Raw genomic sequence first — 15,069 nt, forward strand, 5'->3', positions numbered from 1 at the left:
AGCCTGACCAATTCGGGCTTTGTAGGTAAGTAAAAGGATTTTAAATTCTATTCTAGATTTTACAGGGAGCCAGTGCAGAGAAGCTAATACAGGAGTAATATGATCTCTCCTCTTAGTTCTTGTTAGTACACGAGCTGCAGCATTCTGGATCAGCTGGAGAGATTTAAGAGACTTATTAGAGCAGCCTGAAAATAAAGAATTGCAATAATCTAGTCTAGAGGTAACAAATGCATGAACTAATTTCTCTGCATCGCTTTGAGATAGGATGTGCCTGATTTTTGAAATATTACGTCGGTGAAAAAAGGCAGTCCGTGAAATAAGTTTTATCTGAGCGTTGAAAGACAAATCCTGATCAAAGGTAACTCCAAGATTCTTGACGGTGCTGCTGGATGCCAGCGCAATGCCATGTAGAGAAACTATATCATTCGATAACTGATTTCGGAGGTGTTCTGGGCCGAGTAGAATAACTTCAGTTTTGTCTGAGTTTAACATCAGGAAGTTGCAGGTCATCCAGGTTTTTATGTCCTTAAGACACGCTTGCAGTTTAGCAAGCTGGTTGGTTTCGTCTGGTTTGATCGATATATATAATTGAGTATCATCTGCATAACAATGAAAGGTTATAGAGTGTTTTCTGATAATATTGCCTAAAGGAAGCATATATAAGGTGAACAAGATTGGTCCAAGCACAGAACCTTGTGGAACTCCATAACTGACGTTGGTCTTCATCATTTACATAAACAAACTGAGATCGATCCGATAAATAGGATCCAAACCAGTTCAGTGCGGTTCCTTTGATGCCAATATAATGTTCCAGTCTCTGCAACAGGATGTAGTGGTCTATAGTGTCGAACGCAGCACTAAGGTCTAACAGGACAAGAACAGAGACGAGTCCTTTGTCTGATGCGATTAGAAGGTCATTAGTTATTTTTACCAGAGCTGTCTCTGTGCTATGATGCTTTCTAAATCCTGACTGAAAATCCTCAAATAAACTATTGTTACACAGAAAGTCACACAACTGATTTGCAACTGCTTTCTCAAGGATCTTAGAGAGGAAGGGAAGGTTAGAGATCGGTCTGTAGTTGGCCAACACCTCTGGATCCAGAGTGGGCTTCTTAAGAAGAGGTTTAATCACAGCTACTTTGAAGGACTGTGGTACCTGACCTGTTACTAAAGACAGGTTGATGATATCTAATAAAGTTGTGCTAATTAATGGTAGCACTTCTTTAAGCAGCCTAGTCGGTATCGGGTCTAAGAGACAGGTGGAAGGTTTAGACGTAAAAATTGTTGAAGTCAGTTTGTCAAGGTCAATGGGAGTAAAGCCATCTAAACATATATCAGGGTTTACAGCTGTTTCTAAGGTTACTCTATTTGTGGAAAGATCGCTCGAGGACAGGAGATTATTAATGTTCTCTCTAATAATCATAATCTTATCATTAAAGAAGTTCATGAAGTCATTGCTACTGAGGTCTATAGGGATACTCTGCACAACAGAGCTGTGACTCTCTGTCAGCCTGGCTACAGTGCTGAAGAGGAAGCTGTGGTTGTTCTTATTTTTCTCTATTAACGATGAGTAATAAGCTGCTCTGGCATTACGGAGGGCCTTCTTATATGTCTTCAGACTGTCTCGCCAGAGTAACCGAGATTCTTCCAAGTTAGTGGAACGCCATGTTCTTTCAAGTTTTCGCGATGTTTGCTTTAATTTGCGGGTTTCAGGGTTATACCATGGAGCGAATCTCCTTTGTTTTACCAACTTCTTTTTTAAAGGAGCAATAGAGTCTAGTGTCCTTCTCAGTGAGCTTGTAGCACTGTCGACAAGATGATCAATCTGGGTCGGACTAAAGTTAGCACAGGAGTCCTCTGTTATATTGAAGCATGGTATTGAGTTAAATACAGACGGAATCACTTCTTTAAATTGAGTTACGGCACCATCAGATAGACATCTAGTGTAGTAACTCTTGCTTAACGGTGTACACTCAGTTAGTAAGAATTCAAAGGTTATTCGATAATGGTCCGACAGAAGAGGGTTCTGTGGATAGACTATTAAATCTTCCATGTTAATGCCATAAGTCAGAACCAGGTCGAGTGTGTGGTTAAAACAGTGAGTGGGTTTCTGTACATTCTGATAGAAACCAATCGAATCTAATAATGAAATAAATGCAGTACTGAGGCTGTTGTTCTCGACATCCACATGAATATTAAAGTCACCTACAATAATTACTTTATCTGTTTTAAGGACTAGACTTGTTAAAAACTGAAAAGATTCCGATAAAAATTCCGAATACGGACCTGGGGCCCGGTACACTATAACAAATATAACTGGCTGTATTGTTTTCCAGGTTGGGTGTGAAAGACTAAGAACCAAGCTTTCAAATCGAGTTATAGTCTAGTTTAGGTTTAGGGGTTAATAATAGGCTAGAGTCAAAGATGGCTGCTACTCCACCTCCTCGGCCGGCGCCTCCAGGAATGTGAGTATTGATATGACTTGGAGGAGTTGATTCATTTCGGCTGACATATTCATCATTACTCAGCCAGGTTTCAGTAAGACAAAATAAATCAATATGATGATCTGATATTAGCTCATTTACTAGTAGAGCTTTAGATGACAAAGATCTGATATTTAAGAGTCCACATTTAATTATCCTATTTTGTTGTCCTGTTGCGGTAGTTTTAACTTGGATTAAGTTATTTTGTTTAACTCCTCGATCGTTTATTTTTGATTTAATTAATTTCAGTGGCCGTGGGGCAGACACAGTCTCTATGTGGTTTTGCGTGAGTAACTGCTCTAATGGAAGCTCAGAGGAGTGTGTAAGACTGCAACTCTACTTCCTGGTCTGATCTCTGGGTTGTCATGTACCAGGTCCATACAGAAACTGGGTCAGATTTTCAGAGATGAGATCTGCTCCATCCAAAGTAGGATGAATGCCGTCCCTCCTAAGCAAACCAGGTTTTCCCCAGAAAGTGTCCCAGTTATCTACGAAGCCCACATTGTTTGCTGGGCGGTGAAACGATGACATGCGGCTAAACATTTCATCATTGGTCAGATTCGGGAGGGGGCCAGAGAAAACTACGGAGTCCGACATGGCTTTTGCGTATGTACACACAGATTCCACATTCACTTTAGTGATCTCAGAGAGCCGTAGCCGGCTGTCATTCCCGCCGGCGTGAATAACGATCTTACTGTATTTACGGTTATCTTTAGCCAGTACTTTCAGGTAGGACTCAATGTCGCCTGCTCTGGCCCCGGGTATACATGTAACTGTAGCCTCTGGTTTAGCTGACTTCACGTTTCTCAGAATAGAGCTGCCTATGACCAGAACTCTGCTGGGTGCAGAAGACCCGTTTGTAACGCGAGGTGGCTGCTGGCGAGTCGAGTGCTTCGCCCCAGGTTTGAGCCTCCCGGGAGCAGTCACCCGGCCCCCCGGCTGCTCGGGGGCTGCAGGGAGACGGCTAGCGGGAGCCACGTCTGTTTGGGCCGCATCGGCTACGCCCGCAGTCACCAGCGTCTTAGCTTCCATGGTGCGGAGCCGTACTTCTATCTCGCTAAGCCTTGCATCTAACCGTTGAGTTAACGTTACCTCCGTCTGCGCCAACGAGTAGGGGTGAAGGGTAGCGGAAGCCCGGGAGGGAGTATTCTCCGTCAGGACTGCAAAATGGTTGGAGGTGGTTAACGGAAACAATGATTCTTCTGTGCACCAATTTAAACTCGAGGCATCGTGAACCCAACGTTATATTAGACCTGGCAGGCTAGCGGAGTGTGGTTTAAGATCAGTCAAGTCTCAGTTCATCATCGAGATCCATCCGCCTCTATTTAAGACAAACACTTTAAGAGGAGTCACACGATTACTAGCCGTTCCTTGGGCCGAAATAAAAACAATATGTTGCAGAGTATATTTGTGTTACAAATGAGAAACTGACTTGACGAATCAGGTTGATTGTAGTCCTCCTGATTTTACACTTTTGATTTTAGAGATGACCAACACCATTGGTGTTTCTCTCTTGACATAAGGGAGCTCACAGGTTACCCAGCATGCCTTCCTGTCCCCTGGGGTTACAGTGGTGTTTGTAAATGTATTCTCTCAGCATGTCTGTCTTCTTTTAGCGAGCCGTGTGTGGCAGATTAAATGGGTTTTGAGAAGCTACCCCGCCGTGCTGCACTGCAGATTTGATTTATTATAGCCAAGCTTCCCTTTTTAACAGCATGCCCTCGACTCTTCCCCCAACAGGAATAAGGTAAGAAATAGCAATCTGTAATAGAAAGGACATGTATCCAACTCCGCAGACAGAACAAACATGATGAGAGAAGATGTATAAAAATAACTGTCGTGATCAATTCATTTTACTAATACAAACACAGTGCCGTGGCTCGAGGAGAACCCGGATTTCTTTGAAAAAGAAAGAGAGCGAGAGATGCAAAAGGGGCAAGAGCACGTCTGTGTAGACATGAGAATATCAAACTGTGAAATGCCCGGCATCTTTATAAGCACCGACATTCAGTCCGACTAGAGATGAATGACACCAACGCCTGTCTCACTACTGTGAAGAGCAACGTTTGATAGTGTCAGTGCACGAGGACTACCCCGGCTGTGTTCATAGTCGCATACCGACAGATAAATGACCGACAGACGACAGACAAGTCATGTGGGACGTAACATTGAGAATTCAGTGCTTTCACATTGCAGAGCATTGATTTTGGGAACGCGAGAAAGGTCTTGATCCATACTACATTAGCAAGAGTTTCTGAATGTGAGACGTGACCTGACTGTACATACTCAACTGCCCCACAATGCATTGCGTCTGGGTGCCCGGGACCGGCTGTCAATCATGAGAATCCTAAAGCTTATTTATCATTTGTCACGTTTTTATATACGTTTACAGGAAAGAATCCATTTGGATTCAGACTACGTGGTGAGATTACCCAAAGCCCGTTTGTAGATTTGTCCCCGTTGTGTTTAGCACACTTCAGAGTGAACAGTGTGCTGCTATGCAGAACATGCTAATTGAGTATTTAGTATGCGATTGCTAACACAGCCCATGTGTAGCTTACTGTATATCGTTACGACAGCTTGTTAAAGCAACAGCGAGAAACTGCACAGCGAAGCCAAACTAAATAACGAAATGCAACGAGTCATGAACACCAACTCTCCAGAGACAGAAGACACAGTACATAGCTTTTACCCCGTTCCTTACTTTATGTATTCTCACTCCTTACACATGCATCACCAGTATAACGTATAACGTCCATCAAATGAACTGGCTAATAGACAATATTCCTTGAATCCAGAAGACTACAGACAGTAAACATACCCTTCGTTAGCCTCCTCTTCATTTATTCTTTCTATAATATATATCTATAAACTAAGATCCGAGTTCATCATCACAAACATTGCACATGCTTGTCAAATCTGTGTCCATCTCATAACTAAGAGTCACATTTGAACTTTAACAGTCACATCAAATCTGTCACTTTGTTTGCTTACTATCTAAAACACATTGCAAGAATCAGCGGAGTGTTGTCCAAAGATATCTGGAACTAGCTTGACCATCTGGGTTTCCCCAAAAGTTCACAAAACACGATGAAGCAGCATTTAGATATCATGCAATTTTGCAGTTTTGTGGACTTTAATGCAACTGCTTCCATTCTAATCTGCTCTCCAGCAATACAGTCTCAAGCTGCCCTAAACATACAGATTAGTATTCTGGGGACGAGAAAGAGGAGCACACACCGGAGTTCATGTTCCTCCCCGTAGGAGAGAACGATCGCCCCCTGGATCAGAGGCCGTGAACGACAGCCATGTTTGGGATCCTGCTAATAAGTGGGAGAAGCTTTGAACTGCGTTTCAATAATAAAATCATTTTAAATCAATATTTTGTGTCAAACCAGTACAGCTCACTTTAGTAAAGTAGTTGTGTAATAAGGAGGATTATGTACAGTGAGCTGGTCTTTATTGCACATAAGCCCTGACGGGGTGAATGGAGACCCCAGCAGGATTATCCCCGTATTGTAAACATGTCTACATGCAGAGGCTTGTGCAGCTGCCAGTGTGGATTTGCTAGCGATAGCAAACTGTATTCCTTGGGTGCCGGCTGTGCCAGTGCTGCTCTCCATCATGTTAAAAAGCAGACGGGAGTCTTTCTACATGGTCTCACTAAGATCGTTTGTCTCCCATCAGGGATCGGCAGTACAAAGTGCTGATGGTGCAACTAAGCACTTACCACACTGTGACGCAGAAGGTCTGAGCTTTGTTTCAGCTCGTGTCTTCAGCTCATTTAATACTACTGAAAACGAACCATCTCAATAAAAGATATCGGGGTTTGGGAGTCAAACAGCAAAATGTTATGATATTCCAAAAGCATTTTGTCCTGCTATGATATTCAGACAGCAAGCTGCTTTCAGTGTCTCCATTAACAGATACAAGTCATTTAGATAAGCACTCACACTATTAGCAACAATAATTAAATAGCACTATGCTTCATAACCCGCATGGGGCAATCCATCACTTCCCCCTACGCCCACGACGGACTTAGAGGTGCTAACCCTCAATTCCAACATGAGGCTAATGGAGGTCACCAAACATGACCATCTACTCATTCCACGTATATTAAAGACCAGAGTAAAGCTACAGGAAGCCTTTATTTTGATCTCAGCTGCACACCTGTAGTTTCCTGACTGCATCTTGCACCATTGTGATGCTGTTGCTGTGACAAAATCTGTATGCAGACACCTGGTAAAGTACTCTTCTGTTCCTGCTCCAGTACTCATCTCCAGGATCAGGTTTTGCCATGAATATATACAGTATATGATACCTAAGTTTTTAAATGTACGTATGTAAACACATGAATGTATAAATAAACACAGTAATAAATAAATACATGAAATATACAAACATTTTGAGCTTAATGTTTACATACAGTTAATCCACGGGGCTTTTATTTTGAAAGGGTGGGGCTGGGTGGGGGGGGGGAGAGGAGACATAATCATAATGTTTGACACATAAACAGAGGTTATTAAATGACAGGCTTCATCACAAGCAGTTCAGTTAGAATTCACTCTCTGGGGCTTTTATTTTGAAATGGTTTTATTTACTTCATTGTGTAATCTCAGCAATACCTTACAGCAGGGGTCACCAACCTTTTTGAAGCCGAGAACTACTTTTTTTTCATTTTTCTCTGTGTATGTAATTTATTGACCCTAGGGTCACATTGTGTTTTTTATAATAATAATAATAATAATAACTTTAATTTATATAGCGCCTTTCAGGGGACCCAAGGCCGCTTTACAAGAGTAACAAAAACAGACAAACAGTCAGAAAAACAAAACAAGTAAACTAGGGGCCGAAAGCCTTGGCGAACAGATGGGACTTGAGGGCCCTTTTGAAGGCGTCCAGAGTGGAGATGTTGCGGATCACCGCAGGGAGAGAGTTCCAGAGGGTGGGGGCTGCCACACTGAAAGCTCTGTCCCCGAAGGTTCGCAGTTTGGTGCGGGCGGTGGTTATGCTTTTAAATGTCTGCTCTGTTAAGCACTTTGTGATGTTATGTCTGTGAAAAGCGCTCTATAAATAAATTTCATTCATTCATTCATTCATTTAAGGGTACTGAGCAGTACGAAGGGCTACTCGTTTGATAAAAACTTCCTGAATAACAAAATTGCACAATCACCTTTTAATAATAATAATATATGTGAAGAGACTGTCTGATCACGTTTATGTTAATTATTCCTCACAATAATTAACAATTATTTCCAAAACAATGATGGCAGGAAACAGATATATTTAAACATGCAACATGTATTTGTTAATCTCTTTCAACATTTGAAAGTCAGAGGACTGTAACATTTTTGAACAAATCGTGAACTCTGTCCCATGTTTGTACAAATGATCAGTTATGTAAGATAAAAAATAAACTCTCTCACTTTTTTAAATGAATCCTATCACATTAGTACTCATCACCAACTCTGTAGCATGAATGATGCAGTGGTAATGGATACATTTTGGGAAGTCTGGGTCACCTTTACATTGTGCAATGAAGCCGACATGCCGGCCCGTCATGGCGGGAGAACCGTCTGTTGTCACCGACACCAGCTTTTCTAACGGTACCTTTTTCTCCACAAAGAAACTCTTCACCGCGTTGTAGATGTCAATTCCCCTCGTTGTTGTCTTCAGGGGCAGAAGTGTCAGGATTCTTCTTTTGTGGAGAAATCATCGAACACCATTCGGATAAACATCATCAGCTGAGCTGTACTGGTGCTGTCCACGGACTCGTCGCACTGGATGCTAAACCACCTGCACTGAACCAGATCCCGGCCCAGTTGCTCCGTTAAGTTTTCGGATATAGCCGACACTCTTCTTACCATCGTACTCGCCCCCAGTTGCACATCAGAGAGAGCGGAGATGGCATCGGGACCATTCTTCTCGTCTTTGAGCACAGTGTTTGCAACTATCATTGCTTCTTTCAAGACCTCCCCGTCTGAAAAGGGTTTCTTGTTCTTCATCAACAAATGTGCAGCTCTAAACGAAGCTTCAGTTGTTTTTTTGTGATTTTATCACCGGCCTCGTGAAAAAAAACTGTTTGCCCAAAGCTGCCTTTAAGTCACGCACTTTTTCTTTCCGTAGTGCGCTGCCAGGTGGGTAGTTAGCATGGAAGCTATTGTGACACATACTGAAGTGTCTCTCCACATTGTGCCGCTTTACCGTCGCAACAGTTGCCCCGCAAATGACTCATGAGACACACACATTTGTCTTTCACCTTCGTAAAAAAGAACTCTTCCTCCCAATCATTGTGAAAGTAGTATGTTTTCTTTCGCTTTTCTGCATGTTTTCTTTAGTTTGGGGGGTAATGCTGCGTTCACACCGGTCGCGTTGATTTTTGACGCGCGTCGAGATTACATACAAAGTCTATGCACAGACGCGATGAGACTGGCGCGCCGCGATTTTGCGATGGTGCGGCGCGTTGGACGCGTTATGCTGCGTTCACACCGGTCGTTGATTTTTTGACGCACTGCAAAATCGCGTCCAAAGCACTGCACAATCGCGTCCAGCGCGCCGCCGATCGTGTTCACACCAAACGCCGCAAAATCTCGTAGCGCCGGAGAGGGGGCGTGGTTTATCGTCCTGGAAGCCTCCATCTGGCCGCCATTTATTTCCGCTGTCAACCGTGAAAGGAATAAGGACAATTGCTGCTTTGTACGTGTTGTGGAAGTCCCTCAAACATCAGAATGCCAAACGCCGTCATGTCTGGTTCATAATATTGTTCAGAGGAGCTCCGTGGATTGTATCAAGCTGTATTCACTGTCTAGCAAGCCACCGGTCGCTGTTTACTACAGCTGTAGGAACACAAAATAAACTGATTTGGCTGTGATTCAACGGCAATAAACCGACAAAAAGGGACTCTGAAATAACGACGTAATGATGCCGATTTGTAGGTTACTGGATTTGTAGGTTACTGGTCGTAAGAGGGTCGTCTGGGAACCGGAAGGTCAACGGTTCGATCCCCGACTGGGACGTGTCACGTGTCGAAGTGTACCTGAGCAATACACTGAACCCCCGGCTCCCCGGGCGCTGATCAATGGCAGCCCACTGCTCCCTATATACAGGGATGGGTCAAATGCAGAGATACATTTCGTGTATGTGTAAAAATATATATGACAATAAAAATGGTTTCTTCTTTCTTTCTTCTCAATGGAGCTCTGATGGATCGGTGCTAGGCTATGCTAACATCGTAGCAGCTCCACCAGCACTCAATAACGTCACGTAGACGTAAATACGGCAGCGTCTATTCATTGTTTGTACCGTATGGTTTACACACACACATGCATACACATAGTTTGGTCCGGTCTCTGTTGATATGAGGTATCGTAGAGCTCTGGGTGAACACAGACGGCTACAGGATTTATTTCCTGATTCAACAACGGCAGAAAGCCAGTGATGACAGGGGGAGCAACTCAACGCTGATAGGCTATCGCGCCACAGCGTCACGCGATTATGTCGCTGAAGTTGAAAAATGTCAACTCGCGCGTTGGCGATTTTGCGGCGTCCAACGCGTCCACCGCGTCCACCGCACTGCAATAACGCGTCCAAGCCAGTCTCATCGCGTCTGTGCATAGACTTTGTATGTAATCTCGACGCGCGTCAAAAAATCAACGCGACCGGTGTGAACGCAGCATTACAGCGCTGTAGTGTGTTCCCACCGATGGAGATGGGACCTGTCATCCTGCAGTGACACTACGTTTCCACAGGCTGGCAGTGTTAGATAGCAAACAGCATCCTACCATGTCATGCAATATCCTTTTTGTTTTGTACATTTAACTTGATAAAATATGTGATATTCTCCATTCTTATTTTAGATTTGTACTAAGTTATCTTGCACAGGATGGCATGACATGTACTAGATTACCTAAAGGTACAGTGATGTGAACATTGAGTGTTTATAAGCTATGTCGCAATGTCCGACTGTCAGAAGCAGCAGAAGTTGATACAAATTTACGCTAAAGCTCAGAGTAGGAATACATGTATCCAGTATGGACGGAGCGAGGTCATCGCATCTGTTTCATCTGCTCCTTCTGTCCCCTTCACCACTCCTCCTTTCATCTTGGCAAGCCCCCCGGGGGAGAACACTGGCCCACTGTGTAGGTGTGTGTGTGTGTGTGTGTGGGGGGGGGGGGGGGGGGGGTAACAGCGGTGTGTGGAACACGAGTATGTGAGTGTCCCCCCCCCCCTCAAAAAAAAGAATACCTGTGATATTGTATTCGAACATAGTGTTCGTTATGGCCAAACCGTGGCAAGCACAGAAGTCCACTGATGAAGCACCATTCGGGTTCAGATCGGGCAAGCCGTTCCTCCCAATCACCCCCCCCCAGGTTTCTCCGTCATTGCCCACGTGAGCGTTGAAGTCCCCCAGGAGAACTATGGAGTCGGTAGGTGGCGCCCTTTCCAGGACCCCTCCCACCGACTCCAAGAAGGCCGGATTCTCCGAACTGCTGTTTGGTGCATAAGCACAAACCACAGTCAGAGCCTTGCTCCCCGCAACCTTGTTGCAGTGTTCAACCATAAAGCCCCAGCATTTTTTCCGCAGGACCCGCAGCCAACACTACAACCACAAGCGACCCCCAGCCTTACAGCCGGCCCGCATTCTCTCTTCCAACTGCCCCGCAACCCGCCAAACCGGTCGATTCATCTGCAGTGATGTACCTTGGCTTCCACGCCATGCGCCCCGGAGCCCACCCTGTGCGGAGCCGATAGGTGCCTTTTTAGGTGCACCGTACCCCGCCCAGTCGTAACCCCGTAGCCGCACAACCCACGACCACCAAGAGCCCTCTTCACCCTTCGGTGGCCGTACCCCAGCCGAACGCTAGCCAACGCCCCGAGACCCACCCTGCGCGGAGCCGACACACTAGTGCCTCGTATCCCGCCCAGTCGTAATCTCGTGAACGTCAGATCACGCCCGCCTAGGACCTATAGGCCACCGCCGACTTCGGAGACTTCCAACAATCCGCCATTCAACGATCCGTACCCCGGCTAAACGCTAGCCGACGCCCCGAGACCCATCTAACGTGAGACGCAGTACATGTCTCCATGCATGTATCCCACCCGTTTGTAGCCCCGTAAACGCCAGTTCACACACGCCCAGGATCCAAACCATCTTCATGGCTTCAGAGGCTGTTCCTTCATTTTGTGTGCCCCAATCCACTCCGGAACGCAACAACTCCAAGCCAGCACAATGCACCTGACTCGAAGGGAGCTCCGAGATACAGTTGCCTCTCGTCACCGGGGTCACACACGCATTCACGAAGTCCAAGCTCGTTCACCTTGAACTCCGGCTGTTCGGGGCACTTACGGACCATGTTAGCCGTCTTTAACGACGTTGACCGCGGACCACCACGTGGAGGTATGATCCAGCAGACTGCCCTTTCAAACCTTACGCGAACTACAACTCTTGCCTGCTCTCCCTTCCCTTAAGAGAGTCATAGTTACGTTTACCCGCGCTTCATTGAATTTCTTCACTTTGACATTCAGAGCACTGGGCAGAAATCACATCGCGTCAGCACCCGCCGTGGGCCTTCGCGATGCTTTGTTTTAATTAAACAGTCGGATTCCCCTGGTCCGCACCAGTTCTAAGTCAGCTGCTAGGCGCTAGCCGAGGCGACCCGCCAGGTGCCCGCGCGAACGGGACCCGACGAGCACCGTAGCTGGGGAGATCCGCGAGAAGGGCCCGGCGCGCGTCCAGAGTCACCGCCACAACCGCCTAACCCGATCCCCTCCACCGTTACGCCGGCGACACGACTACGATCACCGCCCCCGACAACCCCTGCCCAGCGATGCTGTGAGGCGCCGAGGACGAGGGCACCGAGGGTAGGGCCGCGCACCGTGCTTCCAGCAGCGGAGAGAGGTGGGCGGCGGGGTGACTGCTCCCCCAGCCGCGGCTCAAGCCCAGCCACGCTTCGCACCCCAGCCCGACCGACCCAGCCCTTAGAGCCAATCCTTGTCCCGAAGTTACGGATCTGATTTGCCGACTTCCCTTACCTTACCATCTCTGGCCCGAGCCAGAGCCCCAAAACCGGCCTCATTCACCACAGACAGAGCCTGGATGAAATCAAGTCTCTCGTTATTTTTCTAAGTATTTTCCAACTTTAACTTCATTATTTTTTGATCCTGCAATACACATATATGTCCACAGGAGGGCGACCGAGCTCCAGGGTGGAGGCAGTGGTTGTTTACTGCAAACTTATCCGCTGCAGGAGCCTCCAAATCGGACTAATTACACCACATGCACCGCCTGGATGAATTCATGTCTGGTTTTTTTTCTCAGTATTTTCCAACTTTAACTTCTTTTCGTGGTCCTGGTAGTGGGACCATCTCTGACCCGAGCCAGACCACCAAAACCGGCCTCATTCACCACAGACAGAGCCTGGATGAAATCAAGTTTTCCAATATATTTCTAAGTGTTTTCGGAGCCCTGGTAGTCACCGAGACTACCGGAGGGGAGGGGGGTCGGTGGGGCCCGCGGCCGCGGCCGACAAAAGCTTGGATCAAGGGCTGACTTTCAATAGATCGCAGCGAGGGAGCTGCTCTGCTACATACGAAACCCTGACCCAGAATCAGGTCGTTTACAAGTGATTTAGCACCAGGCTCTCCACAACCCTGCGGTGTGAGATAGGAGAGGGGCGACCATCATCCGGCCACACCCTAGCCCCGTCACGAACGGCTCTACTCACCGGCCGAAGCCTCCTACAGGCATCTCCATCAAGCTGCGGAGGCTCTGTGGCTGCTGATGTTCAGCGGTTTGGTCCCTGTGCTTGAGGCTCTGTGGCTGCTGATGTTCAGCGGTTTGGTCCCTGTGCTTGAGGCTCTGTGGCTGCTGATGTTCAGCGGTTTGGTCCCTGTGCTTGAGGCTCTGTGGCTGCTGATGTTCGGCGGTTTGGTCCCTGTGCTTGAGGCTCTGTGGCTGCTGATGTTCGGCGGTTTGGTCCCTGTGCTTGAGGCTCTGTGGCTGCTGATGTTCAGCGGTTTGGTCCCTGTGCTTGAGGCTCTGTGGCTGCTGATGTTCAGCGGTTTGGTCCCTGTGCTTGAGGCTCTGTGGCTGCTGATGTTCAGCGGTTTGGTCCCTGTGCTTGAGGCTCTGTGGCTGCTGATGTTCAGCGGTTTGGTCCCTGTGTTTGAGGCTCTGTGGCTGCTGATGTTCAGCGGTTTGGTCCCTGTGTTTGAGGCTCTGTGGCTGCTGATGTTCAGCGGTTTGGTCCCTGTGCTTGAGGCTCTGTGGCTGCTGATGTTCAGCGGTTTGGTCCCTGTGTTTGAGGCTCTGTGGCTGCTGATGTTCAGCGGTTTGGTCCCTGTGCTTGAGGCTCTGTGGCTGCTGATGTTCAGCGGTTTGGTCCCTGTGCTTGAGGCTCTGTGGCTGCTGATGTTCAGCGGTTTGGTCCCTGTGCTTGAGGCTCTGTGGCTGCTGATGTTCAGCGGTTTGGTCCCTGTGTTTGAGGCTCTGTGGCTGCTGATGTTCAGCGGTTTGGTCCCTGTGCTTGAGGCTCTGTGGCTGCTGATGTTCAGCGGTTTGGTCCCTGTGCTTGAGGCTCTGTGGCTGCTGATGTTCAGCGGTTTGGTCCCTGTGCTTGAGGCTCTGTGGCTGCTGATGTTCAGCGGTTTGGTCCCTGTGTTTGAGGCTCTGTGGCTGCTGATGTTCAGCGGTTTGGTCCCTGTGTTTGAGGCTCTGTGGCTGCTGATGTTCAGCGGTTTGGTCCCTGTGCTTGAGGCTCTGTGGCTGCCTTGACTGGCCGTTGGTATTTATTCCTGGACATGGTCTTGAGGCGCCATGCTAAATATCCTGTGCCTTTTTCCCCATCATAGAAGTGCGCCTGTTAAGTTATTTAAAAAATATGAAATTACAAAGGTCACTCATTGATCTTATATAAAAAGGCAATTATGGGATTGTGAATGAATGACTTCATGACAGTGCCAATCAAATCAATACATAGAATATTTTGTGTGTTTGTAGATCCATTTTTCTGATGTTTTGAAGAAAAAAGAGTTTTTGTGCAAAACTCTAGTCTGTAAAACCGGTGTGTATTGTGGAAGTAATCCTTTTAAAAACTTACATAGCCCTTTGGAGAAAGGGGAACATTCAGCTAAGGAAAGAGTGTAATGATTCCCAGGGCAAACTTCTCCTTCTGGTTACGGGAAGGAATCCTCCTTTAGAGCAAAGACGATAAAAGAAAACATGAAATTGAAATGCCCCCTAATAACTATAGGGAACCACCTTTGCTAATTCCCTGCCATGCATTCTGAAAATGAATTACATTCCTTCTTAATATAAACCCTTTCAGTCTGAAATGGTTTAAAATTCTACAATTTATTGAAGAAACACTTACCCATGCATGTCCGTCATATGGCTAGCCAATATATTGACAAGCTGTCTACGGTGCGGTGCTTCAGTGAATTTTCGGACTTGTACTCTTCGAGGACATCCTCACCTCCAGGTTTCATGAGCAAGGCATTTTCTACCATCTACTCACATAAGAGAATTTTTTTTTAGTGTACAATTCAGTCTTAATTCAACAATAAACACAAATTTGTTTATAACTGA

The sequence above is a fragment of the Melanostigma gelatinosum genome (genome assembly GCF_949748355.1).
Source record: "Melanostigma gelatinosum genome assembly, chromosome: 16".
In the NCBI taxonomy this organism is placed as follows: Eukaryota; Metazoa; Chordata; class Actinopteri; order Perciformes; family Zoarcidae; genus Melanostigma; species Melanostigma gelatinosum.